The sequence below is a fragment of the Ischnura elegans genome, chromosome 2 (assembly GCF_921293095.1).
Source record: "Ischnura elegans chromosome 2, ioIscEleg1.1, whole genome shotgun sequence".
NCBI classification, from domain to species: domain Eukaryota; kingdom Metazoa; phylum Arthropoda; class Insecta; order Odonata; family Coenagrionidae; genus Ischnura; species Ischnura elegans.
Window position 1 is genome coordinate 40,292,312 of NC_060247.1, and position 14,758 is coordinate 40,307,069.

The 14,758-nt window shown below is 39.6% G+C and overlaps 1 protein-coding gene across 1 annotated transcript in view; it reads right to left on the reverse strand.

Moving 5' to 3' along the window:
* LOC124153632 (putative fatty acyl-CoA reductase CG5065) overlaps window positions 1-14,758 on the reverse strand; it is a 95,057-nt gene that overhangs the window by 79,614 nt on the left and 685 nt on the right. The gene's annotated exons all lie outside the window — the stretch shown is intronic.

The following is a 14,758-nucleotide window of genomic DNA, read 5'->3' on the forward strand; positions in this document are numbered from 1 at the left end:
GACATTTATATTCTTCATTTGGCGCTACCTTAATCAGCTCTAGTACCTAAAAAAATGCGACTCGTATTCATTTCAAGGTTGCAAACAGCATATCTCCATGTAGTATTCCATTAGGACTTGTAACCCTATTACATCGGATTTTTTTAAATTGTATCAAAAAAATAAAATTGATTATCAGCCATTAATTTGCCGCTATTAAGTATTATTTAGATTTTAATATTTAAGACGCGTGATAATATTCAATTGTAAGTTTCCAAAAATGGAACCAAAAAAATGAAATTGATAATCAACCGTTAATTTGTCACAAGTAAGAATTATTTGGAGTTAAATATTTAATAGGACGCATACCTCCCACTAAAAAAGTCATTCTGGCGAAGGACCACTCACTCATTAAAGTTGCTATTAGTTCATTAATCCCACAGATATTTACTCAAAGCCTGAGCGTCACATCCATGTTTTATGAACTTATAATTTCAGTGTTCAATACAAATCTGTTTAGTAAGCAAAATATTATCAAATCCAATACGAAATTTTTTAACCAAGTGACGCTCGAAAAATTTTCTTTGATCACTTAATGCTGATAACATCGTCTTAAAAATGTCAGTATTGATAAAGTGGACCATCGTCAATAGTTAACAGTATTGCGGATTAGAAGATTTTTACCCAGTATTTCCTCAGTTCAAGTTTAGGATTTGGTTGCTCCGCGGCCACCGTTGGCGATCTTGTTTATATTTCATCTGAGGATACAACTCCAAAGGATGAAATTTGCTGTGAAAAACGTGATTCCCGAATCAAATCTCAAATTAGAAAATTTTAACCCGTATTTTTTTTAGTTAAACCTTAGTTATCAGTAATTCTGCCGCCAAGGTTGGATCTCTTTTTTATATTTGTTCTGAGGATAGAACAGCAAAGAATGAAATTCATCGCGAAAAACAAAATTCCCGAATCCTGCTCCGGTAGAATGATTTTTTTGACAGCAAATTTTCCTGCTGCGGTTGTTTTTTCTGATTTTCGTTTTCAAAATTTCATCTCGCGTAAACATGGAAATCTATTTTCGAAGAAGCGCTCCCTGGCGGAAGGACATGAACGACGCAACTCAGTGGACTCGAGCGATCCAGTCCCGAGCATATCCTCCACAGCTGCTTGAATACACCTTTCCTCGCACGCTCAGAAAGCATGAAAAAAAAGAAACACAGAAACACTTTCCTTTTCACCGGCTACCCTCACTTTCTCCCTGAACTTTGGCCTTTTTGCAACCTCTCATTCCCTTCCCACCCACCCAAAAACGAACGATTACGGGATGGAAAGTTTTTTTTTTTCGTTCAATACGCCATGTCCTCTTCCAGCATTTCGCATTTGGCATCATCCCGAGGGAAGTATTGAAAAACCAGCGTTGATATGGAGGAGCTTATCCAGCCTTCATTTACTGGTGGAATAAATGCAATACAACACTTTTTCTGAAAAAAAAATTAGAATCATTGTTCGTTCGTTTTATCGTTCCAGAGTGCATTTCCGTTACTTTAGCATTTCTTTCAATCATAATGATGATGATCTAAAATTAGATACTTAATTGCTTAAGAAACATTAGTTTATAAAGTAAAGCCTCCTAGTCTCCAGAACCTGGCCCGCGTAAAATTATGTAACGCTCTATGTTGTATCGTAACAGTTTTTTAACGAATGGCGCCGCATTCCTTTGTATTTTACTTAGTCACCGCAAAAAAACACACACGGCACGATGCTTAGCGTCTCTTCCGCGGTCGCCGCCGTGATAAATGACCCGCTGCTCGGTAGGGAAAGGCGCGAGTCCCAACCAACCAACACAAAATCTGCTGAGCATACACACTCATTTCCGAATAACGGTCTTGAAAAGATTAGCGGATAGAGGGAGAGAGATTAAAAAAACTTTCACGAGGAAGGCCGTCCTCAAAAAAAAAAATAAAAGAGAATAATAAAATAACATTCCGGAGGATCATTTCCGACCCACTCACACCTTTTGGGTTGCGCAACTGAGACGAAATGTATTTTTCGGAAGTGCGCGGAGTTTTCAGGACAGCCTACTTCCACCCCACCCCACCTCCCCATTACGTCCGCATAATCACCTCCCCCCTCTCCTCCCCAGCCTCTTTCAATAGTGGACTGTCTGCTGGCTCCATCACAGTGCCCCAACCACCTCTCATCTCCCCACCCCCTTTTGTCCATTTATCCCGCCCGCTTACCCCACCCCCCCGTCCGCTCGCGCGCGAGCACTTTCTCTTCCCGAGTGAAATTTTATAACCAGTTCGAAAGGAAATCTTTGTGGAGTTGGGGCTCCTTTTTTTAAAAAAAAAAAAGAAATGAAGGGTATGAGGAGGAAGTTGAGGGTCTGAATTACGGGGTAGGAGGAATGTGGGAGACGGGTCGCGCTCATGCAAACGGGAAAACCTAGGCCAATCCAACGCATCGAGTCAGGGAAGTATTAGGAGAAGTTAAAAGATAGCAGGCTTTCCCGACGTAGCATCATCACTGGTCAACTATGCTAAGATTGGTTTGACGCAGCTCTCCACCCAAATCTCCTGTCAGCTAATCTTTCCACACCTACGTATTTCTTCTCTTTCACATCTTTCTTTACCTGTTCTATAAATTTCATTCCGGGTTTCCCTTTTCCGTTTTTGCCGTTCACTTGACCCCCGACAGTTGTTTTCATCAAGCCATTATGTCTCAATATGTGACATATAAGGTTATTCCGTCTTCTAATTAAGGTTTTCATGAGGCTTCTCTTCTCTCCTACTCTCATTAGGACTACGTCATTACTAACTCGGTCGATTTATTTTATCCTCATCATTCCTCTGTAGCACCACATATCGAAAGCCTCTGTCCTTTCTTTCTCCGCCGCTGTCATGGTCCATTACTTCTGGCGTTTACTATTGGTAAAATCATATCGAGTTTAACCTCGGATAACAAGGGCGGATGCGGGATATTTTGATTGAGGGGGGCACAAGGGTCTGACAGGCAAACGGTCTTCTCATATTTTAGGCTAAAAGCTACATGCAACAATTACTATAAGAAATTCTGTCTTTATTTTAATACGAAAGTTATTAATATAAAAATACATGATTGAGGCACCGTAAAAGACAAAACAAAACGAACGTAATGATAACCGTATTAAAAATCTTGTCTGTTTATTAAGCGTCTGGGGGAGGGGGGGCACGTTCCCCCCTAAATCCGCCAATGCCGGGTAAGGCTGTTTGAGGCCAATGCTTCGATGATAAATTTCCTCATCGTCATCAGAGCTAAGAGTGACCGCCTAGTTTGGTCCACGTTGGATCCAATGAGTTTGGCTTTTACACTCAGCTAGTCAGAGAACCGTTGAGACCAATTGTTTGCCATCAGTTTCACATGCACTCAGGGGGGTTTTGAATTTGAGTCTGTGACTGTGGTATTTTATCAACCAATGGTCTCCATATTTGGCTTATATTCTGCCCAGAATCTCGGTCAAGCTTTTTCTCCTCGAGACACACTTCTGTTACCTCTCTAACCATTCGATTCTAGTGACCATAAGATCGGGACATGATTTTGCGCCGTTAAAATTAAACAACCTTACTAGGTGCCAAAACCGTGAATATTTTATCGATTAGGCTAAGATGCCTCGCGCGACATTATTTTGATGTACTTAATATAATTATCGTACTAATTCATCCTTAATCATCAATGGTGCAGCGGCTTAGAAATGTGAAATATCGAAAAACTGGTCGGGAAATGCTAGTAGCCTTCGAGACGGGAGATTAGACAAACACTGTCATAGGAGCCCGTGTAAACGTGAGGATTAAAAATAAATTCAAAAATTTATTTTTTGTATATTATTTATTGCCCTGAGAACAGTATAGCTGATGGCGGGGTTGACAACTAGTTAAACACGATCACACTTGAAAATGCAAACCTAGCCAGGCGGGTGTGAACCCCTAGATAGTTACTTAAGCAGGCGGAGACCGACCGTCATCGAGTCCGGAAGGGATGAGCTCGAAAGGCCTAGTTTCTGTCTCCGTAAATGGAATATACAGAAGAGAATATTACGAGATGTTCGAGAAAATTACAATGGCATTTTTTATCGAGAATTAAAAATGATTGTAGCACCAACCTTGATTGGCCAATCTAAAGAGAATATGGATATGCGCCGCTTGTGTGAGGCAACAGAGTTTCGGATGGAGAATGTGAAGTTTGTTGGTGTATTTATTGGGTTCAGAGAAATTGAAGGTGTGTATTTATGTCTCTAACGGCTCGGCCTGGAATGTTTACTAGCTAAATATTACAGCATTACAACAGAACAGAACTCGCTCAATATGAATTGAGGAAATTTGAAGTTGGAGGTCGATGGAAGAGTTCTGATAGGCCAAGCCAGAGTGAAAGGTTTTAAAAATTATCAGTAAGTAATTCTTTGGTGGAGATTTTACCCTCAAATATTTTGTTTTCAGGGAAACGCCGGATCTGAAAGCAAATAACCTCGGTTGAAATTACGAAGAGGTCTAACAACATACCGTGGGAATTGAAAACACCCCAAGCACTCTCGCAAATTTTGTTTTAAGGTCTCAAACACTGATCGATCCTCATACTTACAAGGCCCAAGTTAATTTTCCCATATTAATTAGCGCACATGATGAGTTTCTCCCCAATTCCATGAACGTATTATTGTTTCTTTACCCATTTCCAGGGTAACATTACATTGGCAATAAAAATTAACGGCTGCGTGGAGCGAGATATGAGTCAGGCTCCACTGCACAAAAAAAAGATTCTTGAGAATTTAACCGCAATTCTCTTTAAAAGAAGCAGTCCCGAATAAGTAACAATGTGGAAATTGAATTGATAATTAGCTGTTACATTTGAACTAAGTCCAACTCCATAGAAATTTCGATCGCGAGTCACGAGCTATTTATTTATTACATCTTCTGCATCCGATACTTGATTATCTAGTTTCAAAATTATTTTCCAATAAATTCATCGCATGAGATATCAAATAAAAGATCTTTTTGGGCAAGAAGAGTTAGTAATTTTCAGCACCCTTCCTAAATCAAAACGATAAAATTTCAAAATTATTGCCTCGGCAACGGGTAAAATCGTTATGAGGAATGAGCCTCTCAATTATGACTTGCAACAAAATTTATTTCGATAACATGACACTCACAGCACGCATATAGTTTTTTTTACCTGAATAGAAATTTAATATTAACTCCAATCAAGGCTCCGTGGGCATTTTCCATTGGTCATTAAACAGTGGTTCAAATGTAGCTGAATCACTCGCCGTAATTTTTATGCATAGTTAAAATCCTCGCAAAGAAATCTTCATTCGTAGAGGAGCGTTTTGCCATTATAGTGCACAACGGTGATAATATTTGCAACCTAATTTATCGCCAGCATGTCCCTGCATTGAATACCAAACACAAACACCGCTACAGTTTCCCTTATTTAAATTGTTCATGCATATTTCATTTCAGCGTTTCCCTTCCATTGACAGATTTCAGAGCTAAAAACTATACTCGGATAAAGGAGTGTAATGACTGTCTTGAATTTACGAATTTTTAATACATCAAGGAAATGCCATAATCAGCCGAAAATTATACACGGTTTACTCTTCCGCATTTTACGATATAATTATCCATGGTGACAGGATGAACTTGATTATATGCACTCCCAAGCAGGAAATGATAAACACATTTCCTTTTGGGGCTTATTTCCTTCATTGCAGAGATATTTAAAGGCTAGTTTGCCAATGCCCCGAGGTAACAAAAGCTGTCATCGGCAGAAAAGGTACTCAGGAGTGATAATTTCTCAGTGGAACTGTTTTTCACGCACATAATAATACTCTGTTCCCAGCCTTAGATCACGTGAACAGGACATGCTGCAGCTTCGGGAAAAGAGAAATGGCAAACGAAAAGTTGCATAATTTCCTGCACTTCATTTTTTCAAAAAGCCATTCCCTCTATCGAAAGTCAGCATGCGATGCAAATATTCGACATAAAATTGAGGATATGATTTTTTATGTCCAGTTAATAATGAGTCTTTCGTTAATTATGTATGAAGCAGAGCTGACCTAAAGGGCCAGAAATTTGACTTTTTTTCCGCTTTAGACATTACAGAGAGGGCGAGAGTAACCTATCGATTACAGTCTTCTAATGTTTGAATTGTTACGCCTCTCGCAATCGGAGTTCAAACAACTGATAACGTTTAATGAGACTGAAAGAGGGAATCTCTCCCAATACTAATATAGGAAGAGACGTAGTGACCTCTGTCGACCGTATAATGACGGTAAATATGAATATCGTTCGCACTCGATGAATAGTATCGATATATAAAAAGTAATGATAGCCTTAAAGGAAATAACAATTGGCTAGCTCGTGGTGTACCTTTGTGGAGGCAAGAGTCAAAATTCCACAGAGAAAAATCGTACCGGTCGAGGAACATGATTTCTTTTCCGTCGAAATTTTGCACATTTTGGAAGCATTTACAAGAAGAGGATAGGATAAAATTATAACTCCTGATCTTACGAGAAGTTAACATTAGTAACTTGTGTATTCAGGCATAAAATTCCAGTTATCGTCAGTCCGAGTTGGTGACGTCACTTTAACGTTACATTGAAACCTCGCTTTACGATATTAATCTGATCTGGGGTATCGACAATAAAGCGAAACCCATCGTATTAAATGAACATTATTTCCGGACGAAGAATTAGTATAAAAAGCATCATCGCATCAAAATGTTGCTGCATAAAAAAGTGCTTCGTAAACATGAAAGGCGTAGAGTTGGTGGATAAGTACTTATTGTCTTTTAACAAGTCACTAAAAAAATTCATGGTCGTCCATTGTGAAACTAACAATTCTGCACTATTGCATTGTCCGAATTAAGTAAGAGACAGATATAAACATGGAATGATCGAAAGGTGTCCTAACCTATACCCTAATAATTCCTATAACAGGCATATGAAAGACTCCCAGACAACCTAATGAAGTCGTCTAACGACAAATTTCAGAAAATCTTAAATGGAATACAACTAAATTCTGTTCATCACTCATTCGATTTGAATCGGTGATTTACAATAGAAATGTTTTAATACCTTCCATGCCTAGCTAATTTTTTTTTGCTATATTACAAGTCGCGCGTACCCTCACCGATTGTATTAAATTCCATGCAATTAAGCACTGATTTCACAACTGAACTCTTTTAGCATGTAATTAGGACTAATATGTAGCTCGAGTCTTCTTGAAAGTATTCAATTTAAATAAAAAATGCTAAATGGGAAACTGACAAATTCATCACATTTAAAAGGCTAGAAATCGGTAGTAAATAGACCACTCGTTTGCGTCAACCCGGATTGAAGTTAGCGGATGGTCACCTCTTACAGAAACAAAGCCGTATTTTTTTCTAGCCATCAAGCAATTTCAGGGTTCAGGGGCAGATTCCTTTCTCTGAGCCATTCTCTACTCAAAAGAGCGTAATATACCTCACGACTTGACCCTGGGAGGACCACAGTGGAAGAGCTCACTCAATATATTTTTCTAAATCAACAAAACATGAGCTATGGCTCCATGTTTTGCAACTGAATTGGGACAATTTTCATCAAAATCGCCATTATGAAATACAATTGGCTGTTTAAAGAGAGATACGGCATACTTCATCCTTCTCAGTCGATCATCCCTAGAATATTATCTCCCTTGGAGTCCCCATTCCAAGCGTGATGGTGGGAAATTGTTACCTGACAACAATCGTTGATGATATCATTACCATGGTAAACGAAATCAACTGATTTTGGCAAGATTTGGTGGAACAGTACTGGTTTTTTTTCTTTCACCGTGAAGACCGTAGGAAACATTCCCCTGCAGCCTTTTCGGAGAGTCAGAGTTTCCTTGAGCTCGACACACTAATTTCACATAATCCGTCCAAATCTTCACAATAAACGTTCCCTCCAAGTTACCCCATCGACATACATTTCCCAAACGGGTTATTCTAACCATTGAGGATTCAAGATTCTGATATCCTAAGATATACTATTCATTATATAGCTGGTGTCCGATCTTGAACTATCATCAATTACTGACGTTTGTAATTTAAATCATTGACATTCGCATTTTTTATAGTTAGCCGGTTGGCACTGCACCCAAAAGTTAAATCTAAATCATTGACCATTGACTAGCGCTTTAATTAAGCAAATTAATTATCATTCTTCCATTCGCATTCCAATGTCCATCAGCGATCGAATGAGCTTCAGCAGTCAATCAACGATCACACATTGAATGTCACAGACATCGAACAACAATTAAAATTAAATTATAAATGCATCTTTACCTAAAATCACTTTATATCCACAGCCAAAAACATATATATTTGACGATTCGAGCAATCGAACAGCAAACTTCGGCGTCCCATTACTTTTCTTCATAACTAATCACATCCCCAGTACCATTTTCTTCCGATTTGTTGATAAAGAATAATTTGAAACAAGAATAAAGCAATGGCGTTCACTAATTTACAGTTTCCGCTATGAGCGAATCTAAGTAATAGTATGACGATAAAAAAAAATATTTGGCTCTTCCAGGAGAAAAAAAATGAATTTGCATCTTCAGTGAGTCAGTCTGAATTACAGTCAAAACTTAACATATTTGATGGTTTCGATCCATCGAATCCACATTCGTACTTCGACTCCACATTCTACCACTATTTCAATTCGTAACTCATTACTTACCCAATCTCATTTACTTCCCCTTTGTTGCTAACGAACCATTTGACACAAATTGATAATAAAATGGCCATCACAAATCTAGAGTTTCCGCTACGAGCGAATCGAGGTATTTTTATGACTAAAAGAAGGATTCACCTCTCCCACGAGAAAAAAAGGGAGCTCCGACGCGCGATCTTTGACCCGGATTAAAATGGCCCCCTTTCTCGGTGCACAGCTGCTTTACACGGGGGGATCGCGCTCAAAGGGTACCATATCGACCTGTTGAGCGCGCGCAGAGGCGAATTGAATCGCGCTGGGGCATTGCGCTGGACACAAGGCAAAAGGATGAAAAAAAACAAGAGGAGGAACACATTCGAAGCATTCTTCCCTTGCTCCAAGTATAGCCGCGGATGTTTGGGACATAAAACGCCAGTTCCCAGAGAAAAAAAGCGGGAAAAACCAACTCACGGTAATAAAAAGAGCATATATGTACAAAATGCAACACTCCCTCCTTGAGCGTCACTGCAGGAAAACCTCATCTTTTCTCCCTACTACAAGCAGCCTCGAATGCCGCACAGAGGGTAAATAAATAAATAAAAAAGAATCTTGAGATCGCAGCTCATTGAAAGAGATGGATAGCCTAAATCAATTATTTAGGTCAGGACACGCTCTACATTAACCATTAATAGTTCAATCATAATTTTTTCATCGCTTTCAGCAGGTTCTAACATTAGCGAATGTATTTACTACATCATAATATTTTCTACTTCTTGTCTAAGGTGACCATTTTAATATTTTCTGTACGGTCACTCATCAAATTTTTGCGTTAATACAATCACGGACTAATAGTTGCTGCCCAAAGGTGTTTAATATAATTGAACTATTAATGCATGGGCGTACCAAGCGAGAGGCAGGAGGGGACAGCTGCCCCCCCCCCCCCAGAAGCAAAAATCGAAAATGTCTTAAAGGAAAATAATATTTTTTCAAGTAAATAATTTTAAAAACTAATGAAGAGCTCATGGTGAAACAAAACCCAGACCTATTCCACAAACTTTTTATTATTAGCTGTCTAAGTTTCATCGTTCCATCAAGTAACGCCCAAATCAGTCGATTTTAATAAAGAGCTGTTATAGTTACCTTAAAATGTTGATTTCATTCACCTTTTCCATGCTTAAATCTTACCTATAACTTGCATAACCATGTATGCCCCCCTAGTTTTGATCCTGGGTACGCCCTTGCTTTAATTAAATTTGATTTTTTATTCAGCCTATCGCCTTTAAATCAGGTTAAGCCCGAAGTACTGGGTAAGGGTTACAGCCGGCAAATGGTATAGTGGGAACTTTACTGAAGTTCTACGGACCACTCTAGCTGAGTGATCCGCAGAACTTCAGTAGCTAAAACCATTGGGCACGTGATTACCTAATGGTTGAAGCTACTTAAAAAGGAGTCGCGGGTTCAAATTATGGACAATCCTTTGACCCCGCGGTACTAGGAGGCCCATAGAAAGGAAAAACCCCTACACGCTTCAATGCAAAATTTTTAATCTACATTTTTTGACTCTCTTATGGATCTCATACTTGTTTCAAGTTCATTCATTCTTATTTTTATTAGGATATTAGATTTCCCTTTTCCTATTCGGATTGCAACACTGGGAGCCTTCCTCCCCGCTTGTAATTAAGATATCTTCCAGAGCGACACGGTGAGCATAATCTCTCTTTATTATAGGCCCGAATATGAGGATAAATTAAGAGAGATACTATCGCGGAGATTTTTTATATAGGAATTATTTTTTTCCCAGGAACCGTAAAGCACTTTAATAAATACCGGGTGAAACTCACTTCACGCATTGCCTTATCTTTTTTAAACGTTAATGGCTGGTGTCTTAACACCCAGTGGCGCAGCGAGTGGGGGATTTTGGGGGATAAAACCCCCCTCCAGAACTCAAGAGAAATTTTAAACTTTAATCCATTTTACTTACTTAATTGTATAAATATTACTTAAAGAATAGCGTAAGGATTAATAAAATATCCCTCAGAAAGCCGTAAAACTCACAATTTTGAACCATTTATCTAAAACAGTTTCTGGGGGAGGGCACCCGCACTTCCCGTGTACCATAACCCTGCAGTATTAGTTGCTCCCAAAACCCCCCCCTGGCGTTCATTCCTAGCTGCGCGCCTGCTAACACCACCCCGACACACGCCTGTTTAGGCGGCTTACGGGGTAGTAAGTAGATGCAGATGTACCCTGCGATAAATTTCAATCCCAATGACTTGGTACGGGGTGAGCTCTATTGGAGGTTTAGGGGGCTATGGAAAACCCCACATTGAAACGGAGGGTATTCCACAGCCCAGTGGCGCCGACTCCATGGGGCCTGAGGGGGCCCGAGCCCCCTCAAAAATTCGTTATGAGGGGGAGGAAAATACGTGCCAGGCTTTTAAATTTTCCCCGAAGTGTCGGATTCTAATGTTGACAATGAGACTCTTCCAAAATACTTTTTTTTAGTTAAAAACTCACTATTTATAAAATTTCCCGGGGCAAGACCCCAGTATGAACCCCCCCTCAATATTTTTTATAAGTCGGCAGCCCTGCCACAGCCCTTCAGTGTTCCTGGATAATTTGTTTAACTCTGCCTCTGAAAACAACATTTTAAGTGATTTCTAAGACTAAAATTTATTTTAAATTTTGATGTTATTGGTTTTATTGTACTTGAATATTGAGGTTTCGTCCTTTTCTCGGACAAATTACAATTTAAGTGGGGGGTGCGCAGGCTCCCCTTGCCCCCCCCCCCCCAAATTCGCACACGCCCTTGACTTAGTACGAATCGAAACCTATCCTCACCAATTGTGAGTGAGTGAGTGAGCGGTCCGTAGACTTTACTCAGGCCTGGAACCACAGATTCAAAACAACGTCGCCCCATCTGATGGAGTGATAAGGAAAGACTCGGTAAATAAAAGTACCTCGAGGTGTCGCCTCGTAGATACGAGAGAAGCAAGCGTTCTTGGGAACCCTCGTCTCGGCCGCTGCATCAAAGAGCAGCTTGTGTGAACGCCGCACGCGTCGCTTACATTTGTTCCGGGATGCAAGAGGTAGAAAGTCAGGTTCCCCCTCCCTCCTTCTCCACACATATCAGCGCGCTATTCCTAGGGACTCTCGTCCGTTTTATGTTTCCGGGAGGTAAACCAAGAAACATGTGACCGGCTGAAATATATAGAACCGGCCTCATCAGGGAAATCCATTAGTTCCGATTGCAATCGGTGAAACTGATTCAATTATAGTTTTAATTTATAAACTTCGAGCACAATATCACGCCGACTGAAAACATTCTAAATAATGGAAAATTTTAGTTGTTCCAACCTCAGGCTAAATATAAAACACAAATCCTTCCCTCAACCAGAGTTTGTTGATGAAAATAGTATCATTTCGAGGCTCTGTAACATATTTAGCACGGAATAATTTCTACCCTTTATCCCCAATCAGCTCTAAATCTTATTACGAATCCATTATCCGGACGCATTTTATCACGAAACCTTAGAACTAAAATCATTGATTCCGATAGAGTAAACTGTTCACGATCGTTTTGTATTTAAATCCATTTTTCTTTTCCTGAAATGGAAAACACTTAAAGATCAGGCAGTTCTTTATAAGCAGGCTCACCAGCTACAATGTGGTATAGTGAGCGAATGCAACGGCCCTGCATACCACATATAGCGATGGATTTTGATCGTCGAATTTTTGAGAAAATTGGTCGTTTAAACATTTCAGAAAAAGGATCTAAACAGAACGGATTTCTACATTTAGCGATCGTTTTAAAGACTATCCCAACCGCCAAAGGAAATTCCGCCTGTATTAGAAAATACAATGTCGATTATAACCGATAACGAAGTGCTCAAGTCATAAAGATATGCCCTTATCCCCCATTTCCGCTTACATTGCTGACACACCTATCAAAGACTTGCGAGAAAAATGTTCCCGCACCCTTTTTAAAGAGCAGCCCTCACCCAGGTGAATAATCCAAGCACATGACACCATCGCCACACGATAACAAATAAAAAACATACCGACCTTTAGTAATCGCTTAAACAAACGGATGTTCTGAAACAATTTTGAATGTCACTTATACATGCGGAAAACTAATAAAACATGATCATTATCATGATTAATGTCTTTAAACATGATTGGAGCATCGAATTTCGGTCACTCGTTTCCACATACACCGCCGGGTACACTCCAACTGTCAATTGTATTGCCAAATTCCTCACCAAATAGTTGGGAACAAATGTGTAAATGCACTGTAATGAACGTCTTAGTTTTAATTATTATGCATTCTCAAATAAAAGCGCGGTGTTTTAATGAAATGACTACATCAGCTTCCCTTACATATAATGCAAAACGTACAGTGGGTTACGAGAGGTTCACTGTCAGCAAAAAACAACTTTGAACTTCAAGAGAAATGCCACTTCGAGCGTACGGTGGACTCGTCGACCATACTCTCCAAGTGTTCGGTTATTCCCATAACTGTTCCCCCAACCACCGGAATGCATTCACCCGCCAAAGAAACAGCCCCGAAAAGTTTTTTTCCGACCCAGTGCAAGCCAATAAACGGCATCAAGCCATTAGAGAAATGAAAACTGTGTATTTGGAAAACAGTTCGTATAAACCTAAACGGAAACAATATTAACCTTCGCTCCAAAGACCTGTCGACAATGCTATTCAGCTTGCTTTGATTGTCAAATTAAGCAGTTCATCACATATACGTGTTCGGGCTCATAGTAAATTGTTGCTTTCTCATACGGATGACCAAAAAACAAACTTACAAATGGCGGCCTACAAAAATCAGTCGACAAATAATTACACAGATGAATAAAAATGATGGAAACGGACACTGACAATAAAATATAATGACAAATAATACAAATAGTACGAAATGTGCAGAATCAAAGGCGTGATTGGCTCGCATAAATCAGAAAAATAATGTCGAGAATCAAAGTTAGCATACTTTTTAATCGAATCAAACCCTAATTCCCTTCCCCTAAAAAAATGTGGCAAAATTTCGCCGGATCATAAAGAGAACGATTTTGTAATCAAATCTAACAAGAATAGTCAAGCAGAGATTTTAGCAAGTATTTTCCACTGGTTTCAGTGGGAATTGTTCGAGCAGTTGGGCCCTGCAAACTCAACTCATAATATCAGTACCAAGCCACTAAGCTTCACACAAGAATGATCAGCCGAAAATTTATATTAACTCACCTTATGAATCAAAGCATCCCGTCACGCCTGGAGAAGTAAACAAATGTGGCCTTTGGGATGACTATTTTCGATCTAGTATTTTCCTGGCTCCTGCGGGGTCCAATGGTCATAGTACCAAGATAACCGCCCGCATGATAATGTAACGAGAGAGCAAAGGGCTTGTTTACCACTTCACTTTCATTGTTGATCATGAAAGAGTTTGAAACATTTAGTAGCACTCTACATTTCTTTCCGTTTTTCGTTACGTCGCGTCAACTACTTCTCGAGCCATTCGCGAAGAGAAGTCGACATTTTAACCCCTACACAGATAAGTTGATGACATCACAAGTTCACGCTGAGCGCGTCACCGCTTCAATCTACTCCGTGGCTTTAAATGATGGGTCTCGCGAGTTTCGTAGTTGTTTACGCTCTCATGATCGATGCCTTCCGTTAATGAAAGATTCACATTGAACGAGTAAGTAAGGATTTCTGATGACGTCACCAACTCATGAAAATTGGCCGGCAACTTTAGGATTTCTTACTTTAAGACTGTTTTACACGGGGCACGCATAATTGCACAATACAGAACTGCATTTTTTTCTCCATCTGGCGAACAATTGCGCGAATGTATAGACGTAATTATAACGGACTTCTTTGCAATCTCTATACCATTCATTCTCTCATGCACTCTTTCGATTCATCTGGAATGGCTAAGTGGCGAAGATAATTATTTCATCGTAACATGCCTTTCCTTCACAATGAATCACAAAGATGAGGTAAGCTGTTACGGCAAGACAAAAATAAATAAATTCAGTAAATAATAGAGACCATTAGTCAAGAACACCAAAC